The sequence below is a fragment of the Oratosquilla oratoria genome, chromosome 21 (genome assembly GCF_046742065.1).
Source record: "Oratosquilla oratoria isolate Oo_2021 chromosome 21, ASM4674206v1, whole genome shotgun sequence".
NCBI lineage: Eukaryota > Metazoa > Arthropoda > Malacostraca > Stomatopoda > Squillidae > Oratosquilla > Oratosquilla oratoria.
In genome coordinates this window covers 60,778,531-60,801,589 of record NC_134797.1, presented here as the reverse complement: position 1 = coordinate 60,801,589, position 23,059 = coordinate 60,778,531, and the positions used below count along the sequence as shown (strand labels likewise).

General features: G+C 43.7%; 1 protein-coding gene across 4 annotated transcripts in view; it reads right to left on the bottom strand.

The window, feature by feature from the left end:
* The window catches only part of Det (baculoviral IAP repeat containing deterin), a 28,088-nt gene extending 25,567 nt beyond the window's left edge, over positions 1-2,521 (bottom strand). For 3 of the 4 annotated variants that reach the window (XM_076205088.1, XM_076205087.1, XM_076205090.1), the window contains exon 1: positions 2,296-2,521. The gene's annotated coding sequence lies outside the window, so the exon portion shown is untranslated. Of the gene's footprint in view, positions 1-2,221; positions 2,262-2,295 lie in introns of those variants that run through there. The other variant, XM_076205089.1, reaches the window with a different exon arrangement.
* Between the last annotated feature and the right edge of the window lie 20,538 nt (positions 2,522-23,059).

Below are 23,059 nucleotides of genomic sequence, written 5' to 3'. Positions count from 1 at the left end.
AATATACGCGCACGCATGCACATACACGTGCACACACAAACTCGATGGTGCGGTGGTTAATTTTCCTGGCCACCACTACAGCAGTCCAGGTTCAAAACCCGCCTGGTACTGAAATGATTTCAGTATCGCTGTGCTGCAAGTCATTACTCCAACTCTCATGGGTGTGTGTGTGCATGTAAGGTCACAGCATTACCTATAGATTGGTCATATATGAGCTCTGAGCTCTCTTTCGGTAGGGAAAATAGCTGTCGATCACGAGTCCAACACATGATCCAAGACCATAGTGAATCACACACACACACACAGTTTTCTTTTCAATTATATGTAATTATAACTGCTTTCATGTTAAGTGCCTGGGCATCTCTGTGATGAAGGCACATTTGACCATCATTTTACAGAAACAGTAAAGAAGGCTACAACACTTGTGGGTTGAATCCTCCACTTTCTATTCTGGAGGTCTCATGTAGCCATTACTCTACTATTGTTGCCAGCTGTGGTCTCCTCAAAAGGCAAATGATATAGAGACCCTTAGTCACCACAAAGGTCCTTCACAAAACAAATCAACAGACTAAAGAACCTGTCCTGCTGGCAAAAACTTGAAAGACTGGGTGTATATTCACAGCAGGTATAAATAGGGCATTATAATTTACATGTGCAAAATCCTATAACAACTAGCAACCCCTCCCCCAGCCCTCCAGACAAGTGAAGTAAAGCCACAGCCATAGGTGAATCATAGAACAGGCCATAAATATGGACAATGATGCCTCCACCCATGCATATACCAGGATAAAAACCCTTCTTGCATCTAGATGGTCTTGTCAAGGTCCAAAATTATTTAACTGTCTCCCAAGAAAAATTCAAGACTACTCTGGATAGGTTGAGGAATTCAAGGTACAACTGGACAGCTTCAAGACTATTGTACCAGATGGGCCCCCTGTACCACATACATATAAAACAGCACTGAGTGGCAACAAATTCTCTACCAGACCTGGTAGACCTTCAACACTGGGGGAACAGCTCTCGACACTGTAGAGGAAAACCATGGCTATAAGTATCACCTCTAACCATCTTCAAGTATCAAAACCAAAACATATACTATAAAGTAAGGTTTGGCTGTTTCTGGACCCAGTCAATCCTTCTGGCATTAACAACCCTTGCAGTAATGCATCCATCCATTTCAATTAATAATTGGAATCCACACTATAACCAGTTGAGGTGGTTTGGGTTAGACTAAATTAGATTATGTTGTTAGTTTAATTTCATTTCCCAGTTTATATTAGAGTACATATTTCTTAGTTTTACATGCATCAGAAAACATTGTATACAGGATGGGAGGAAAATGACCATTCTAATGTGGCATGCGGTAAATTTCTAGAATCACAATAGCACAACTATTTAACATGAAATTTACGTTGTCCAATAGCTCCTAAACTAATCACTCCATGGTCAAAATAGATCTTTCAAGTGCAAAATAGGAACAAATTTAACGGTGTTTGCATGATACTGGAATAGATCCCACATCACAACAGATTCTCTACCATAAACTACCTTAGCAGCTGAATGTTGCATATTTGATATTATTTATAATGCAATATGAATATGCTCACCTTTCATCTACCTTCCCCAGTCTAATACTGAATTATATTAGATACAAAAGGGATTGTCATTTATTGCCATGATCAATCAGTAATCAATGCAATAACTCAGAACCTAGTGGAAATTAACCCTATGGGATATCTATCGACTGGTCAAGGTTAGTAACATTCTTTTTCATTCCAGTAATACATATCTAGGCTGAAATTACCGATTTACTTTTAAAAAACATAATCAACATTGAAAACTTGACATGATTATATACTGTTCAAAGTTTCACATGCATTCATATACAAGCCCTCCAATCTACTTTCAATTCTGCATTTTGTAATCCTTGATCCTTGTAATTATCAATAACCTCATTTATGGCCAAGCTACCAAGCTCTGATCAAATGCAGCTGACCTAGTTTCAAGTAATGACCCAGCCTTCGTCTACAGTATTCATCCCACATGGACACTGGGTATGAGTCATCTGATAGTTCTTTGTACTCAATGGCGTAGTTTTTGACCGAAGATGTCAAACATAATCTTTATATTACATATCTTTATCTGTTACACACAGAAACCGAACGCCTCTGCTAATTTATATTAACTCCGGTAACCACTCACAGTTCACCTCGTAGCCTACCTGCTATTTCTCACCTGTGCGAGTGAAGGATATATTTAACACCATCACAACTCACAAAGCCCAAAGTAACCTACCTTTTCCTTGTTGCAGGTCGACGACTTGGCGAAAGGCCATTTTTTAAAAGTTTTCAGTCTTTTTTCAACAGTATTTAAGGACACATCAAACTGTATTTCATCCTTTGCCTTGGACATTGTTATTATAATATAGAGTTTTCTTAAAATAGTAATGATCAGGGCTCTTAAATTATAACCACGTCCGATTTCAAACAATTGTTTATGTATAGTGCTGCCATCTGTGGATTGCAACGAACACATGAAGGAATTGGAAAGGAAAAAAAATTCTTCCACATAACACAAAGAGTAAATCTCAGTGTATATTGTCGATAAAATACCTTCATACAACTGAGGTTTCATTCATTATATGCTTAGAAATTGCGTGGACTTCCTAAATGAATTTTTGTTTCCATGAATCAAATTTACTGATCCGTCGCTCACTGTTGTGTTTGTAAGATGAGCATCAATTCAGTAACCTTGAATAATTGTCATCCAATAAATATTCAATTTAAAATAATTGCATTAAGATTCATATAGAATAATGACTCAACTACTTAATCACACAGACTGTTGTGTCAAACCAGGTCGTTTCGCTACATTGTTCGGTCGTTTCGCTACATTTGTCTACATTGTTCGGTCGTTTCGCTACATTGTTTCGGTCAACTCAACTCACCTGGTTGGGCCATGTCACCCTAAGTCCAGCCAGTATGGATCAGAGAAGGACAGGCCCAAGAATCCAAGACAGATACTCCAGTCAAGCTACACGGGCCTATTAGGTTGGACTAGTAATTGGTTGAATGGTCGAAAACAGAGTTGTTTTAAATGGAAAAACTTCTAGATGGAAAAATGTTACAAGTGGAGTTCCTCAGGGTTCCGTTCTTGGGCCACTTCTATTCATAGTATATATAAATTATATAGACCATGATGATGATACAAAATTGTGCGGAGTGGCAAATGATCACTCAAACCAATTAGATATTCAAGAAGATTTAGATAAATTACAGAAATGGTCTGAGAAGTGGCTAATGAAATTTAACACAAGTAAATGCAAGGAAATGCACATAGGTAAAAATAACAGTAAGTACGATTACAAGTTATTTGGAAATTCGTTAACAAAAGTGGATAGTGAAAAAGATCTCGGTGTAATTATCAGTAACGACCTCAAATCATCCAAGCAGTGTATTTCAGCCTCTGAGAAAGCAAAATAAGATTCTAGGACTGATTGCGCGATCTTTTGATATCAAAAGTCCATCACTCATTAACAAGCTATATAAATCGTTAGTTCGTCCACATTTGGAATATGCTGTTTCTTTTCTGTATGGTCACCGAATCTCATAAGACATTGACAGACTGGAAAAAGTACAACGGCGAGCCACAAAACTGATTCCAAATATCAAAAATAAATCATACGAAAATCGACTAAAACATATGAATCTGTTTTCCCTAAAAAAGCGTAGACTCAGAGGTGACTTGATACAGGTCTTTAAGATTTTAAAGGGAATTGATAACATCAAAAGTGACCAAATTTTCACATTGAATGAGAATCAGACAAAAAAGAATGGTCTCAAACTGTCCGGAAATAGATTCAATTTGGAAGTAGGTAGAAACAACTTTGCCAACCGTGTAGTTAATGAATGGAATAAACTTCCTGCACAGGTAGTGCAATGTAGTTCAGTTCGAAGCTTTAAGAATCATTTAGATAAACACCTAAGTAAGATGCTGTAATGATTATAATTTATTTTATATTATTTGTTTTTGTTTTGTTATCATTTGTCTGTCTGATTTTCATTTATCATTAGTTATATGTCAATTTATTATTATTTACTATTTACCTGTTTGTTTATTATTTAACTATACCTATGCATTTATTTATGTATTTTATTTGTTATTTACATTATTATAGTTTTTATTTGTTGTTTTATTACTATTGTGATTTTTTTCTCATCCGACCTAGATATGGACCAAAAGGTCTCCTGTCGGCATGCTCCGCCTTTGTAATCCTTTGTAATGACTGGTTGGGTGCATCTTTCAGTGGTGATTATTCTATAAATTTAACAGAATAAGAGAAAGGCACAAAAAGTGGGAGACTAAAGGGCCAGTTACACGATCGAACAGTTTGACAAACCCGGTTTGTCAGGCAAGTGTTTGAAGTGATGTTTGACCGTGTGATACACTTGACATCTTGATTACATCCTCATCCATGTGACGTGCACAGGGTATGATCACATGACGCCTACAGTGCTACCCGCATCAGTGGGTGGTACAAAATACACAGTTGTGATGGCATCACTTCGATGACAAAAATAATAAAAAATAAACATACTGAGATAAAAGATTAGAATGAGAACAATTCTTCACCTGAAAAGGACTTCAATCTGGACTTGAACACAGGGAGGCTAGGAGCATCAACAATATTTAGGGGCAATGAATTCCACATCTGGATAATTCGACAAGAAAAGAATCGCCTACGAACCTCCAAATGAGAATGTTCCATTTGTATCTTAAACCTATGGCCTCTAGTGCCAACATCAGGAGACAAGGTGAAGATGTCATTAGGAGAGATGATGGAAAGATCATGAAAGATGCGGTAACAGTATATGAGATCTTGTCGCAACAACCTGCCTTTCACAGAGAACAAACCCAGTGAAGATAATCCTGTAATCTATTTTGTCCACCTGCGTTGTGTGGACTCCAATAGATTGCTTTGGCCCAAATACCCTAGATTCCATATAGGAGAAGCAAAGTCCAAGATAGGTCGAACATCAGAGATGAAAAGAGAAGACATGAATTTGGCCGAGCGGGTGACAGTAGATTTCAAGAGATTAGTGGCAATACCCCCAGCTTTGGCAGCTGTACTTCTTATATGTTGATGAAACTTCAATTTCCTATAAACTATGATTCCTAAATCCTTATGTGAGAAGCTTTGTATAATAGGACTGCCATTAAGAGTGTAGATAGGAGTGGTGAGATCGTCAGCCTTTGCACAGCGCTGTCTATATTATCCTGCATGCCTGGAAAAGATTGATAACAGTCAGATGTTGGTGATGATGAATGGTTATATAACTTAAGATCGTCAGCAAATATTTTGTAGTTGCACTGAATCTGAGAGCAGGCATGATTAATGTAAATTAGGAATAACAGTGGCCCCAGAACCAAGCCGGCTTCGGGTGATTCCGGCCCGGCGATTTCGGCCCAGAAAAACCCGTGTGGTTCATAGAATTGATCTTCAGCCAGGTACTCGTCATGTTTACGTCCCCTCTTACAGGCTACCTCACTCTCGTCGGCTTATAGCCCAGTCCTTGGTTGACGATTTATTGCGTGAAGGTGCTGTACTGGAGTCCCACTCAGAGTGGAGCTCGCCTCTTCTCCTGGTGCCTAAGAAAGATGGATCTTTTCGTCCTGTTGTTGATTACAGGAGAGTTAACGAGGTCACTATTCCAGACCATTATCCTCTGCCTCTCTTAAGCGAGCTTCTTCAGTCCATTGGCACTGATAATACGGTGTTCACCACCTTAGATTTAAAAGCAGGTTTTTGGCAGATATCCCTGGAGGAGAAGTCTCGTAAAGTCATGGCCTTCTCGACTCCCAGTGGGCACTATGAATGGCTTCGTTGCCCCATGGGTTTGCGGAATGCTCCTTTGACTTGCCAGCGCTTAGCTAACTCCATTTTTCATGGCTTAGTTGGAGATGGACTTTTTGTTTACCTGGATGATTTGATTTTAGTTTCCAAAGATGTGGAAAGCCACTTTACTAAGTTGTCCATGGTCTTGCAACGTTTTGCTGAAGCTGGGTTGAAACTCAACTTACCCAAGTGTTCCTTTTTCAAGTCTAGTATCCAATTCCTAGGTCATGTTGTAGACAAACATGGTATCCACACCACAGGTGATAAAATCAAGGCGGTGAGAGACTTCCCTATACCGAAGACAGTTGAACATGTACGTTCCTTCCTTGGACTTGCAGGATACTATCGTGCATTCATTAAAGACTTTGCTTCAATTGCTTCTCCTCTCACTCGCCTTCTCAAGAAGGACTCTTCCTTCCAGTGGCGTGATGTTCATCAGAATAGTTTTGATTCTTTGAAGCTTGCTCTTACTGCAGCGCCTGTGTTGGCCTTCCCTGATTACAGTCTTCCCTTTACAATTTGTACAGATGCTTCTGGTACAGGCATTGGAGCCGTACTCATGCAACAAGTAGACGGGCGTAGACCTCATGTTATTGCATATGCTAGTCGCATTCTTAATAAGCCTGAGTCCCGTTACTCTGTTACTCATTTAGAGGCCCTGGCAGTGGTGTGGGCTTTAAAGCATTTCCGTGATATCATTTTTGGATATCCTATTACAGTCTACACGGACCACACTGCTGTCACTCAGCTTTTCAAGGGCAAAAATCTTTCAGGCCGTCTAGCCAGATGGTTCCTCACGATCGAGGAATTCAATCCAACCCTTAAACATATCCCGGGGCGTGCGAACCACGTTGCTGATGCACTTTCACGTAATATCCCTGTTGCTGCTGTTACAGTGATTCATAACTTTTCCCTGCAAGATCTGGCCAAAGCTCAGCGTGAAGACCCTGTTTGGTCTGCAGTCATTTATGCTTTGGAGTCTGGTGATGATTCCACCTTACCAGCTTTACCAGTACCTCTGTCCCAATTTTCCCTGCATGGCAAGGTTTTCATTCGTAATGTGGAAGTGTTTGAGCAAGATGTGGCACAGCTAGTGATCCCTGAGTCTCTAGTTCCCGTTGTTTTGTCCCTTGCTCATGATGCCCCTCAGGCTGGTCACCCAGGTCGTGACAAAACTCTGGCTATGGCACGGAAGAAGTATTATTGGCCTAAAATGCGACTAGACATTACCTCTCATGTGGCCCGGTGTAGTTCTTGTGCCCAGAACAAAGGTTCTACGAGCACTGCTCCCATTTTAGAGTACCCTATTCCTTCTCGCCCTTTTCAGACTGTGGCTATAGATCTTTTGCAACTGCCTCGTAGCACTCAAGGCTCTGTGTATGTCCTTGTGTGTATGGACCACTTTACTCGTTTTGTAGTCTTAGCTCCCTTACGTAAGAAATCTGCACCAGTTGTAGCACATGCTTTAGTTTCCCATGTGTTGTGTCCATACACCACTCCTTAGGTGCTCCTTAGTGATAATGGGACGGAATTTAGGAACGAGGTTTTGGCAGGTATTTGCGAACGTTACGGCATCAAACAGACGTTCGTGACTGCTTATCATCCGGCGTCCAATGGTCTTGTTAAGAGGACGAACAGGAAAATTTTAGAGATCCTACGTCACTTTGCTAGTAATTTTCATGAGTCTTGGGAGGATTGGCTTCCCCATGTCAGTGCTTGTATCAATAGCACCATTAATGTTTGTACGGGCAAAACGCCTCATTATGTTATCTTTGGAGTTGAGAAACGGCTCCCATATGATGTGCTTGACAGCCCTGCTCGTCCCCTCTACAATTTAGATGACTATAGTAAAATCCAGAGTCATGTGATGCATGCCATTTATAATTCTGTAAGAGATAAACTGGATGTTTCAAAGGCCGACATGTTGAAACAACAACATGCTCGTGCAAAACCTGTGAACATCGGTGTTGGTGATCATGTCTTCAAAAGCATGCCTGATCGCCAGTCGAAATTGAATTGTAAATTTGAGGGCCCCCTTTTGGTGACTGAACGCCTACACCCTAACAAGTTCAGGATTTTTTACCCTTCTACAGGCCTTGGCGAGATTTCACACTCTGATAGGCTCAAGAAGACTCAAGTGCCTATCCCTACCTTTACCCGGCCTCCTCCAGGGCCCACTGTAAGAACTATGCCTTGTTTATCTACCCCTCATAATTATGACCTTAGGTCAAGGGGTCCAGTAATTACCTAAATTTTCATTGTGTATTGTTATGTATTCTTTGTGATGTTTACCATTTTTTGTGTGTGTCCCTTTCTTGGTTATAATGTGTAACTATTGTTTAGCTCTTAAGTGTACTGTTTTGAATTGTATTTTGTCGTGTTTAGATATTAAGTATCATGTCCCGGATGTCCGGTAATTACTGTATTTGTATTTTTGTTAACTGGCGCCAGTCTTATGTTCCTTTATGTGTTTGTATGTATTGTCTTTATGTAACTAATTATGTATGTGTTTATTTAATGTATTGGGTGTGCTATTGTATCCATTTTCCCACACTTTTGTCTGCCACTATTGCATATGTGGTGTGTGTGTGGTTTGTCCTTGTGTATTTTGGATTTTGGATTCTCCTTGCCTCGGTCAGTCTTTTTCTTGTTTGCTCGGTGGGGTCACCGAGTGGTGCTGGTCGAGCGATGTGTTAGCGTGGTATTTTGTATATCATACCATTATTATTGTACATTGTACTTGTGTGTTGCTTATTTGGGGAATTATATGTTTCCCCCTCTTTATAAAATTGTCATATGTTTTGTTGTTTGTTGTTTTATTATTTATTGTAATTATGTGTAATCATTGTGTATAATTGTAATTATATTGGATATCGCAAATGCGATGCACGTTTTTTTGGCGCCAAATTGGCAGCTTGACGTCAGTTCGGAGCCAGCTCTCTTTGTATTCACACGCATTAGTTGTCAGTCGTATCAGAGATTACAGTGTACTTCCCACTATTTGACTTTTATTTCCTGTAGCCACCCGGTACAGGGTTGGGTTGTTCAAAAACTAATTCTGGCGTTAATTTATCTTGATGTTAAATGTCATGGTAACGCTCTGTGTTACCATGATGTTTAATGTCAAGATAGATTTAACGCCAAGAATAGTGCAAAAATTTGTTTTGAGCAACCCAGCCCAGAAGTTCAACATCATTAGTGAGCATGCAGGAGGGGAGCGCATCGAATGTAGGATGTTTCGGCCACAAACGTTTCGGCCACTGACGTCTCGGCCAGTCCTCCAAATGTTGCTATTATAATTTACCCCGTCTGGGGTATTGGCTGCTTGTTATTGTGGCAAAGTAGCATGCAGTTGATACTTTACAAAGGATTACAAAGGCGGAGCATGCCGACAGGAGACCTTTTGATCCATATCTAGGTCGGATGCAAAAAAAAAAAAATAATAATAATAATAACAATATTAATAATAAATTAAAACTATAATAATGTAAAAATAAATAAAATACATAAATAAATGCATAGGTATAGTTGAATAACAAACAAAAAGGTAAATAGTAAATGATTATAAATTGACATATAACTAATGATAAATGAAAATCAGACAGACAAATTATAACAAAACAAAAACAAATAATATAAGATAAATTATAATCATTACAGCATCTTACTTAGGTATTTATCTAAATGATTCTTAAAGCTTCGAACTGAACTACATTGCACTACCTGTGCAGGAAGTTTATTCCATTCATTAACTACACGGTTGGCAAAGTTGTTTCTACCTACTTCCAAATTGAATCTATTTCCGGACAGTTTGAGACCATTGTTTCTTGTCTGATTCTCATTCAATGTGAAAATTTGGTCACTTTTGATGTTGTCAATTCCCTTTAAAATCTTAAAGACCTGTATCAAGTCACCTCTGAGTCTACGCTTTTTTAGGGAAAACAGATTCATGTGCTTAAGTCGATTTTCGTATGATTTATTTTTGATATTTGGAATCAGTTTTGTGGCTCGCCGTTGTACTTTTTCCAGTCTGTCAATGTCTTTAATGAGATTCGGTGACCATACGGAAACAGCATATTTCAAATGTGGACGAACTAACGATTTATATAGCTTGTTAATGAGTGATGGACTTTTGAAATCAAAAGATCGCGCAATCAATCCCAGAATCTTATTTGCTTTCTCAGAGGCTGAAATACACTGCTTGGATGATTTGAGGTCGTTACTGAGGATGATTTGAGGTCGTTACTTTAGGGTCTATATGGGTCGCCCCTACGGACCAGAGTCACACTATCATTTTGTCTTTGATAGAGGAAAACTCTGTTCATAGAGAAATGATGACACTTTTATACTGCGACTGTCCCTCCGTTATGCTGTCCCCCAACCCCTTGTTTGCTGTCCTGTACCATTTCTCTGAGTATTCATTTTTCTGCTGTGGGGGAATTCCCTGTGGTGGGGGAAAAGAATACTGCCACCAAGTATTTCCACTTGGATCGTAAGAGGCGAGAAGAAAGGGACGGGGAGTGGGACTAGGCATCCTTCTCCTTGTAGCCCCACAGGGGACATTCCTAAAAGAAAAAGTGAAGGCATAAGAGGGTCTGGGAGTTTTCCGACCAGCACCCTAAGGTTTGGGTCTTTTAATGTGCGTGGATGTGGTACAGATGAGAGTAAAAGGGAAGAGATAGGTAGTATGTTTGTGAGAAGAAAGATGGATGTGTTGGCTTTGAGTGAAACTAAGTTGAAAGGGAAGGGTGAGTGTAAGTTTGGGAGTGTAAGTGGGAGGTTATCAGGAGTGAAGAGAGGGCGAGGGAGGGAAGGGGTGGCTATTCTAGTAAGTGAAGAGATAGGTAAACGTGTAGTGGAGTGGAAGGAGGTTTCCTGAAGGATAATGTGGATGAAGGTGAAACTGGGAAAGGAGATGTGGGTCTTTGTAAGTGCATATGGGCCTGGCAGTGAGAAGAGTGTAGAAGAAAGGGAGGCCTTTTGGATAGATTTAAATGAGTGCATAGAGGATTTAGGGAGAAATATCAATGTAATAGTACTGGGAGACCTTAATGCTAGGGTAGGAAATGGTCCAATTGATGGAGTGGTTGGGAAATGTGGAGTTCCAGGAAAGAATCGCAGTGGAGAGTTGATGGTTGAAATGTGTCTAGAAAGAGAGTTGATGATAGCAAATACAGTGTTTCGGAAGAAAGTCAAGCATAAGTACACATGGGAGAGGGTGGTGGATGGAAGGGTGGTAGATAGAGCGTTAATGGATTATGTAGTGGTAAATAGGATTATGATAGGAAGAGTTAAGGATGTATATGTGCTAAGAGGAGAGGGTGGGGGAATATCAGATCATTTTTTGGTGGAAGGTAAGTTGAGAGTGGAGGATAGATGGAGAAAGAGGAAAGGGACAAAAGGTAGGGAGGTGCTTAGAGTGAACTCTTTAAATGAAAAGGAGAAGTACAAGAAGAAGCTGAAGGAGGAGTGGGAGGGAGTGAAGGATAGAGTAGAGCTAGGTGTGGAGGAGGAATGGGGATGGTTCAAGGAGGGAATCATAAAGTGTGCAAGAATGGTGCGTGGAACAAGAAGGACGGGAGGAAATAGAAGGAAGGGTAGTGAGTGGTGGGATGAGGAAATGAAGAATGTTGTAGAAGAGAAGAAGCGAGCTTTCACAGCTTGGTTACAAAATAGGACGAGGGAGTCATATGAGAGGTACAAAGAAAAGAGAAGAGAAATAAAGCACAAGGTAAAGGAGGCAAAGAGGAGAGCAGATGTGAAATGGGGTAAGAGTATGACAGAAAATTTTGAAAGTAATAAAAAGATGTTTTGGAAAGAAATTAAGAGAGGAAGAGGAGGCGAATCAAGTAGAGAAGAAAGGGTAAAAGGTGTAGATGGAGAGATGATAATGGAAGAGACAGCAGTAAGAGGAAGATGGGCAGAGTATTTTAGGGAGTTGCTAAATGTGAAGGAGGATCGTGATGAGTGAGGAAAATGGAGGAGAAATAAGGAAGGATGAAGTGAAGACAGTTATTAAGATGATGAAAGCAGGTGAGGCACCCGGTCTGGATGGATGCCATGCAGAATGTCTTAAAAAAGGAGGTACAGTGATGGTGGACTGGGTGGTGAGGTTATTTAATGTTTGCTGGAGAGAGGGTAGAGTGCCGGAGGACTGGGGGAGTGCCTGTATAGTACCACTTTACAAGGGAAAAGGGGGACAAGTGTGAATGTAGTAGTTTAAGAGGGATTAGCTTGTTAAGTGTAGTTGGGAAGGCTTATGGGAGGATCTTGATTGAGAGGATTAGGAGAGGAACAGAGGGAGTAATTGGTGAGGAACAGTGTGGATTTAGGATGGGTAGAGGTTGTGTAGATCAGATTTTTGTGGTAAGACAGATATGTGAGAAAGCTATAGGAAAGGGGAAGGATGTTTTTTAGGCTTTTATGGATCTGGAAAAGGCTTACGATAGGGTAGACAGAAAGGCACTGTGGGAGGTTATGCAGATATATGGGATAGGAGGAAAGCTTCTAGGAGCTGTCAAGAGTTTTTATGAGAGTAGTAGAGCTTGTGTCAGGGTTAGAAATGGAGAGAGTGAGTGGTTTGAGGTAAAGGTGGGACTTCGTTAAGGATGCGTTATGTCGCCCTGGCTGTTCAACTTATACATGGATGGGGTAGTGCGAGAGGTAAATGCAAGGGTAGTGGGTCAGGGATTGGAGATGGTTAAAGAAAATGGAGAAAAGTGGGTGGTGAGCCAGCTGTTGTTTGCGGACGACACTGCGCTTGTGGCAGGATCAGAGGAGGGATTGAGGAAGTTGGTGACAGAGTTTGGGAGAGTATGTGATAGAAGAAAGCTAAAGATAAATGTGGGTAAAAGTAAGGTGATGAGACGTACAAGAGGTGAAAGTGGCAGTAGACTGGAAGTGAGCATTAAGGGAGAGCGACTGGAGGAAGTGGATAGTTTTAGATATTTGGGTGCAAATGTGGCAGGAAAAGGTGGAGTGAAGGTGGAGGTAGAATGTAGATTGAGAGAAGTGAGTAAATGCCTTGGTGGATTGAAGAGTGTAATGAGGAATAGACATTTGGGAATGGATGCTAAGAGGAGACTATATGAAGGAGTGATTGTGCCAACAACACTGTATGGGGCAGAAACATGGAACATAAGAGAAGAAGAGAGAAGGAGTTTGAATGTGTTTGAGATGAGGTGTCTGAGAAGTATGATGGGGGTTAGGAGGCTAGATTGAGGGTGAAATGAGGCGGTGAGGAGGAGAACAGGGGTGGAAAGGGAGTTGGGAGATAGGGTTGATGAAAGAGTATTAGGATGGTTTGGACACATGGAAAGAATGAGTGAAGAAAGACTAGTAAAAGAGGTATGGAAGGCAGATGTGGAGGGAGTGAACATGAGGGGACGTCCTAGAATGAGGTGGATGGATGGGGTGAAGGGAGCCTTGAGTAAAAGAGGAATGTCTGTTGAGGAAGGACGGGAGAGGACAGAAGATAGGGGTGAATGGAGAATGGTTGTATATGGATGATGTTGTGATGCATGAGGTGGAATGGGCGGGGGGATGGGGGATGAGGTAGTATGTGTGAGCAAAATTTGACGCAGCCCAAAGGGATTTCTCCCCGTCTTCTCCTTTTATGCATGGGGGGACGGAGAGGGGGGGTCGCCGATTTAATGAAGCGGCCTTGCTGTGGATGTGCTGTGTCTTACGGCACTGCTTCTGACCCAGGGCAGTGGACAAGGTGCAGGGATGACCCGTCATCCAGGAGGTGCTAAGATAAGAGGGAGGGTGGAGGGTGTGTGGAGTGTATTTAGGGATGGAATGGGTGGGAATGATTTTATGCCTTTTCCTTTTTGGCTACCTCCCTTGTAAGGGGGAAAAAGCCTTGGTATATGTGTGTATAATTTACTTATTGTTGAAAGAAAATATATTATTAAAAGAATTAAAAAAGAAATTACTTTCATATCATTTCAAGTAACAATATTTTTTTGCACATACTGTGTGAAAACGAAATGAAATTTATTAAACAAATGATCTAAATTGAAATTATACAGTGCACCAAGCCAGGGCACCAAGTCTTCAAGCTTAAAAGGTTATTTTCGCTGGGCCGAAATCACCGACGATTTCGGCCCAGAAATACCCAGGGCCGAAATCACCGGGCCGAAATCACCTTGGGCTTAGAATAACTGATATGACCATTTATTGTGACTTTCATTGATTGGCCGAGAAGAAAACTAGTCATCCATTGTAATAGGTTACCCGAAATGCCAATAGCTACTAGCTTATCAATAAGAATCTGATGATGTACACGGTCAAAGGCCTTTAAAAAAAGTAAAAAAGGATTAAATCAACCACTTGACCTTGATCATGCCTGTAAGTAGTGGTGGGCAGCTACCGGTAAAGTTACCGGTTTTATCGGTAACAACCTTAACGGTAGCTTACCGGCAAAAAATCTGCTACCGTTAACCGATAACTCGATAAGCTATACCATAACACTCAGAGAGCGGTAAGCACGTCTCGGCTTGGTGGTACTGAGTGACGGTACTGACGGGCCCAGTGTCCCGCTAATTTTACCGGTTAACTTTTACCATTAAGCAAGTATGTACCGATAAGGTCTCGGTAATTTTTACCATTAAAACAGTTTTTTTTTTGGCACCTTTTTAATGTTATTTCTGTGATCAGCATACGAAACTACTATTAACTGTGAAAGTTTCATCGAAAAATTCCGCGTGTCGCCAAACGAAGACCTGTAGTGACGTGATGCATCCTACGACCCGTCACACACTGATCAAAGAAATCTTCAAGTTACTGTAGTTGGCAAGCGTAGTTCGCAAGGGTGTCCCTGCCAGCCAGCGGTCAGCCAATCAGGAACTTGGAAAGCTCCTCACGTTCCCGCCAGTCTCCCTTAAAAGGTCAGCGTTTCGCCGAGATGGGCAGAATAGTACCAACCAGCACACACAACAAGATCTTCTCGTCCAATCTTCTAGCTGTCCCATCGAGCCTCGCCGTCATCTTCTGCTACCGCCTCGCTGACGTTAGGCTCCACGTCCAGCTACAACCATAAGCTCCACTAAGCTGTGGCCTTAGTCCGAGCTTCATCTATATTTCTCCTGTGACACTTCTAGTGTCGCACCTTGTGGCTAATTACCAAAAGAAAGAGATTAGATATTTTGTGTTGATTTTCATTTGTCCTGCCGTTGTTCCGAACTAAAACTACTACATATGTGTATATATTATATATATATGTATATGTATGTATATATGTATGTATATATGTATATGTATGTATATATGTATATACTTCAGTGATGAAAATGCCAATATGCTTCTGTTTCTAAATAAGAATGTGAACTAATTAGCATGAAAAAATAACTGAGGAAGTAAATAAAAAATATGCTGACAATGAAATCTAATATATCCTTGAGTATTCACCTTGGTCTTTGGATCACGTGCTGGGCTAATTTGTATGAAACAAGTTTTAAAACAAGGGAGCATAAAAAAACAGTTTTTAGGAAAACATTTATTACAAATTAGTCAGGTTAGGTTGGGTTAGTTTTTAGGAAAACGTTTATTACAAATTAGTCAAAGCTCATTATATGTGTATGTGTATTAACAAAACTACCACTCCCACATGCACCCTCCAAACATGAACCCATGCATGCAGACGCGGACGAAAGTTTATACACCACACCCACCCTCAGTCACCCTCCATTCACTCACTCGCGCGCTAGATAGCATACTATAGTAGCACCAATTAAAGTATGACTTTTTCCCTTTTCAATGACATAACAATAAAAATAATATGTAAAACAGAACCAGAGATATAGCTTATTAAAGGACAAAAACATTGATTTTTCGAACTCGACTCAAACTTGGGACGTCACTACTACCTCACGAGTCTTACCGGTAAACTGCCGGTAATTTCGGTAACGGTATTGTTGTTCACCGGTAATTCCGGTATTGAAATTAGCGGTATTTTCCCAGCACTACCTGTAAGTAATATAGTTAGTTAGTTAGTTAAGGTTTATTCAACAATATAAAATACAATTTAGACATACATATATACAATTTTTTTTTTTTTTTTTTTTTTTTTTTTTTTTTTTTTTTTTTTTTTTTTTTTTTTTTTTTTTTTTACAAAATTAGTAGTTGAAAAGGGAGAGCGAGAAGCAAAGCTTATGGGGAGTTGCTCTCCCTTTAAGGAAAAAAATTATTTTTATTTATTTATTTTTGTTACATGTTAGTATGATACATATATACACATCTACACACATATATACATATATACACAAATACATACATACACATATATACACACACACACAATGAGGTGCGACACGACGTCCACTAACTCCAACATCACGTAGGAATCGGGCTCACGTGCGAGCATCGCATCTTGTGGGGGTCAGGTGAGAGGTGAGAGGTCAGGTCGATTGTTGACGGGACGATAATTGCTTAATTCGCAGGTCCGGGTCACCGTGACCTGCTGGAAAAAAAAAAAAAGAGGGGCAGACTTGGGTGGTACATGACAGTTTCTCCATGAATACAATCATAAAATGGACCTGAAATGTTCAATATACTAATACTTATAGATTAAAGACTTTTTTAAGTATCGTTTGAAAATTGATAAACATTTGTCTTAGATAATTCCTTTTCCAGTTTATTCCATGTGTTAACACCTATAATAGATAAGCATTGGCCTTTTTTGGTTGTTCTGTATTGAATTTTAAAAGAAGTCGTTTGTATGCCTAGTCGCATAGCGAGTTTCGTAAGTTGAGTAAAATTTCAATGTGTTTTGATTCATTTGTTTATTGTAGTCGTACGTGAGTAAAAGTTGATCAGTGACGGAACGGTTTGGCCTAAAACCAAATTGAGATTCATCAAATAACAGATGGTCTTCAATTAATCCAAAAAGAGATTTACAGATAATACATTCCATTGTCTTACAGGGAATAGGATTTAACAGACTGATAGGCCTATAGTTTCGGGGATCACTACGAGGATTTAGACTGATAGGCCAATAGTTTAGGGGATCACTACAAGAACCGTTTGTCCTATTTAGGAGAAACGTGGGGCATTTTCCAAGATTGGGGTAAGGAGCCTGATGCCATAGACTTATTGAAGATAATGGATAAGGGATAGGCCAATTCTAATGCGCATTTCTTTAGAAGACGAGGATGAAGATTGTCAGGTCCCATGGCACTGTCAACATCAAGAGATTTAAGGTGAGACAACATCTTTTGGGTGAAACTGAACGGAAGAGAACTTGCTGTGACACTCCTGATGGGAAACAGGGTTCAAAGATGACTCAACAACAAAAACAGAAGAAAAAGGTTCAACAAATACTTTAGCCATAGTGATGGGGTCATCAGATAGTTCACCATTCACCATCAGGGGACCAACTCTAGGTGTCATATTTTCTATTCCTAATGTAGGAGTGAAATAATTTAGGTTTATAGTAGCTCGATTTTGAATAAGATTTTCCTCATATTCAATTTGAGCTTTCACGACAGCTGATCTTAGCGTTGCATTAACCTCATTAAAATGGAAAAGTTTTTGTGATGTGTGATGAGAATGTCTACCATATGTCTGTCTGGCCAGTTTGGATGCATTCCACACTCTAGTACGATTTTTGTAAAGGAACGGATTCTAACCGTAAAGATATGTTTTTGCAAGAGGAGTTCTTAGGAACAAATTGTTGAACAAGTTGGGTTAGTGTATGGGCAAGAAATAATGTGGCATCGTCTACATTGCGGTGTAAAAAATCATAGTCCCAATCATACAGTCTGAGAGAACTGCCGATTCTAGTAAATTTACCCATAGGCCAATCATGAGTAGGAAAAGTGGTCACGCTAGATGGAGGCTCACCCTGAAATAAGTATGATGCTTTTATGGTTATGTAGTGACGCAGCCACAGGCGGTCACACACTTCCCATAGTTGGCAAGAGGTGAATATGAGCTAGCCAATCAGGAGCCAGCAAATGGTTCTCGAGCGGCTAGCGACCTCTCTTGCCAACTACGCTGAGCCGCGAGCGACCCTTAAATAGGGCAGCGGCGGCCAGTCAGGGCAGAATAGTAGTAGCCACGGCAGCAGCAACAACATCTCGTCCAGTCTTGTAGCAGTCCCATCGAGCCTCGCCGTCATCAGCCGCCACCGCCTCTGACGTTAGGCTCACCGTCCAGCTACGACTGATCAGATCCACTAAGCAGTGGCTATTACTTGTGGTTGTTTTACCAAAGAGATTAGAATAAGAGACCAAAGTGAATTTCATTTTCCCTGGCTTGTTCGAACCAAACCACTACAAATTGGTGACCCCGGAGTGACAACCAGGATTATGGAAAACTCACAAGTGAAACTTCCCAGTTTCTCCCGTGACTTGGAGAGCTGGCTACTTCACACAGAAGCCTATTTAGCCACTCAAGGTGACGTTCCGGACCACCAAGCCTTTGGCGCGTACATCGCCGCTCTACCAACGGACGTCATCGCCCTTGTCCGTAACGCCGTCTCTTCTCCTCCAGAAGAAGGCAAGTGTGCCGCCCTCAAGACTGCCTTACGGAAGTTATGCGCCAGGCCTGACGACCAGCTCTACCGAGATATCCAGCAGAGCGAACTCGGCGACACCACCCCCTCACAGCTATACACCCGTATGGCTAACCTCAACACCCGGGCAAAGGTGTCATTGCCCAAGGAACTCCTCCGCTCCATTCACCTCTCCAAGATGCCGGACGCCCTCCACTTACACCTGGAAGCTCTAGCCGGCGATAAGGACGACGAACAATACTGCGAAATAGCAGATAGGTTGTTCCAGCGACATACCTCGGTACACAAACCAGTGCATAGTGTTCGTGCAAAGTGTAGTGACAACCCAGGTGTTACTGACCATAGTGCTGTGAGTGAAAACATTCCCATGTCATATAGTGCCAGTGACCAAAGTATGCAGCAGCTACGGCAGGAAGTCGCCGACATGAAGACCTTGCTCAACCAGTTGCTTGCCGAGAAGGGAACCCCCCCTCAACCACCACCTAGCCCCGCTCCACGACAGGATACTGCCTCCTGTTGGTACCATACCCGCTTCGGAGCCAAGGCGCTCAGATGCACACAACCATGCAGCTGGTCGCGGGGGAAACGCCAAACGCGGGGGTCGGTAAGCACTCCTACCCCCGCTAACCATACTCACACCCTCCTCTCAGTGCGTGATCGCCACTCTGGCCTATCTTTCCTGGTAGACACGGGCTCAGCCGTCAGCATCATACCCCCGACGGAAGAACCCAACCACGGTACACGGTGGCCATCCTACGACCTGCTTGCAGCCAACGGTACGCCCATTGCAACGTACGGCAGCCACCACAGCGTCCTGGACCTCCACGATGTCAAGTTCCCTTGGACATTCGTCATAGCAGCGGTCCAGCACCCCATTCTTGGCTACGACTTCCTCCAGCATTACAATATGGTAGTTAGCGCCAAGGATAACTGCTTGTACCACGGCACGACAAGCATACCGGGAACCACCACTAACGCCAAATCCCACCAGATATCGTCTCTCCAGTCCGCTGGCGATTATGTACGCATCCTGCAGGAGTTTCCCCAGCTAACATCGCCAGACAAGACCAACACCACCACCACCCCTCACAACATCATGCACCACATCCAGACATCTGGACCGCCAGTATACAGCAAGCCTCGACGACTTTCCCCAGAGAAGTTGGCCGCTGCCAAACAGGAGTTCCAAGAACTCCTAGACCAGGACATCATCCAACCATCGGAGAGTGCTTGGGCATCACCACTCCACATGGTTCCCAAGCCACCCCCACCGCCCAACCAATGGCGGGCTTGCGGTGACTACCGTCAACTTAACCGCATCACGAAGCCCGACCGCTACCCCATCCCTCACGCTCAAGACTTCCACTTCAAGCTTCACGGGAAGCAGGTCTTCTCCAAAATTGACCTGGTCAGGGCGTTTCATCAAATCCCTGTAGCGCCGGAAGACGTCCAGAAGACAGCCATAGCCACTCCGTTCGGCCTCTTTCAATGGAAGATGATGGCCTTTGGCCTCCGGAATGCCACCCAGACGTTCCAGAGGTTCATAGACCATACCCTCAGAGACTTCGACTTCATCACCGTTTACATCGACGACATCCTCGTAGCCTCCGATACCCACGACCAACACCGCCAACACCTCCGCCTCCTCTTCCGCCTCCTCCAAGATTATGGCCTCCGGGTACATCCGTCCAAGTGTCTCCTCGGAGTTTCATCTCTCGACTTCCTCGGACACCGCATCTCAACAGCAGGTCTGTATCCTCTCCCTCAGAAAGTAGACACAATCCAAGATTTCCCACAGCCAACAACCATCAAGATGCTCCGACGATTCCTAGGAATCGTCAATTATTACCACAGAATCATCCCCAACGCAGCTGCAAAACTCGCTCCCTTGAACGACCTCACCAAGAACCATTCCAAGCGGTCGCTCAAACCTGTGAGATGGTCTTCCGAAGCGACCCAGGCATTCGGGCAAGCCAAGGCGGCAATCGCTGAAGCCGCCCGCTTGTCCTACCCAGTAGCTCACGCACCCACATTCCTTACCACTGATGCCTCCTCCACAGCAATTGGCGCCGTCCTCCAACAGAAGATCAACGGCCAGCTCCAGCCTATCGCCTTTTTCTCCAAACGTCTGGACCCTCCTCAAATTCGCTACAGCGCCTTTGACAGGGAACTGCTAGCCATAGTCTCGGCTGTCAAGCACTTCCTTTACTTCCTGGAAGGCCGGCCTTTCGTTATCCTTACAGACCACAAGCCACTCGCCCATGCCCTAGACAGAGTCTCCGACCATCACTCCCCAAGAGTCTCCCGGCAGCTGTCCTTCCTCTCCCAATTTGATACTCGCATTGAATACACCAAGGGAGAGGATAACCAGGTAGCCGACGCCTTGTCTAGAATCACCTCCAGCATCCTCCCTAACCACAACATAGACTACGCACGCATCGCCGCATCTCAGAACAACGACGGTGAACTCCGCCTCCTACGTATGCACGATACGTCATTCTTACAGCTAAGACAGCTTCCTAACAGCCCCGTATCATTGTGGTGTGACGTCTCCACGGGCAAACCCCGCCCGTACATCCCCACCTGTCACTGTAAGGACGTCTCCTCCTTCCATGACCACAGTCATCCGGGTATCCGCGCAACACAACGCCTCATCACAGATCGAGTCGTCAGGCCGGACATCGACATGGATGTCAGACAATGGACCCGGACCTGCCTCCCCTGCCAGACGGCCAAGGTTACGCGCCACGTCCACGCACCACCCCAGCGTTTTCCTGCACCCACGGCACGTTTCCAGTCAGTCCATGTGGACATTGTGGGCCCCCCTCCGCCTTCTCGTGGCATGCGTTACCTCCTTACGTGTATCGACAGATACACCAGGTGGCCAGAAGCGATCCCCCTTCCGGATATATCCGCCGAGACGACCGCCCGTGCTTTCCTCTCTGGATGGGTATCCAGATTCGGCGCACCTCACATCATTGTCACCGATAGGGGCCCCCAGTTCGAATCTGACCTATGGTCCAGCCTCCTCAAGTTCCTTGGCACCAAACGTAACCGGACCACCACTTACCACCCCCAAGCCAATGGACTCGTGGAACGGTTCCACCGCCAACTGGAGTCGCTGAAGGCACAACCCTCATGCGACTGGGTCGACGCCCTTCCCCTGGTGCTTCTCACGATCCACGTCACACCTAAGGTCGACAATGACATTTCCCCATCGCAGCTACTTTACGCTGAGAACCTTCGCCTCCCTGGGGAAATTGCCACGCCTGCCGTCGGCGATCCGGATCGTCACGCCCTCCTCCAACTCATCAAGGACACATTCGCCAACACCCGTCCAACACCCCCTCGTCCACCACAACCACAGCCGGAGCACCTTCCCCCGGCCCTGTCTACAAGTGACTACGTCTTCGTCAGGAAAGACTCCACACGAGCTCCTCTTCAGCGCCCATACGACGGCCCCTTCCGAGTCCTCAGCAGATCACCAAAGTACTTCGTGATCAACCGAGGTGCCAAACCGGATAGCGTCTCCATCGACAGGCTCAAGCCGGCCCATCTCCCCATCAATCCCCCTACCAAACCTCCAGGGCCACTACAATACATCTTACAACATGGTCCTAACCCCATCCTCACCACCGAACCAAGTCATTCCTCACCCCCCGAAACACTCTCCCTTCCAAACCAACACTCCCCTCCTGCCCCTGACTCTTCACCATACACAGATCACACGCACACGACAGCGAACCCTTCTCCTTCTCCCACCCCGCAACCACATCCTTCTACAACTGTTCCCGGCACCCCGCAAGATCCTCCCCACCCTACGCCCCCACTCTACCATGCAATGCAACAATTCTCATCCAACCTTATGTCTCCACAGCTCCATACTCAACCGACCCCACCTCGCCAGGCATCTGACTTCGACCACACCACCCTGCATTCGAGCCCCCCTCCATCAAGGCCCTCCTCGCCAGACATGCCCCCTGATGGAATGACCACACGTTTTGGGCGAGTGATACGAAGGCCACACCGATTCAACCACGTCGCGCGCGTCGCTCCCTATCTCCCTCGACGCCCGCTCTCGAAGAGAGGGGGAGTGGTGTAGTGACGCAGCCACAGGCGGTCACACACTTCCCATAGTTGGCAAGAGGTGAATATGAGCTAGCCAATCAGGAGCCAGCAAATGGTTCTCGAGCGGCTAGCGACCTCTCTTGCCAACTACGCTGAGCCGCGAGCGACCCTTAAATAGGGCAGCGGCGGCCAGTCAGGGCAGAATAGTAGTAGCCACGGCAGCAGCAACAACATCTCGTCCAGTCTTGTAGCAGTTCCATCGAGCCTCGCCGTCATCAGCCGCCACCGCCTCTGACGTTAGGCTCACCGTCCAGCTACGACTGATCAGATCCACTAAGCAGTGGCTATTACTTGTGGTTGTTTTACCAAAGAGATTAGAATAAGAGACCAAAGTGAATTTCATTTTCCCTGGCTTGTTCGAACCAAACCACTACAGTTACGTGCCCACAGTGAGGGAATAGTGGAAAAACAGTCATAACCTGGATGCGGTTAGGTTCAGAAGTTAAAATAAGGTCCAGAATTTTGCCGGAGTGAACAAAAATAGGTTCACGTATCCACTGGTGAAGACCGAGAGTCTG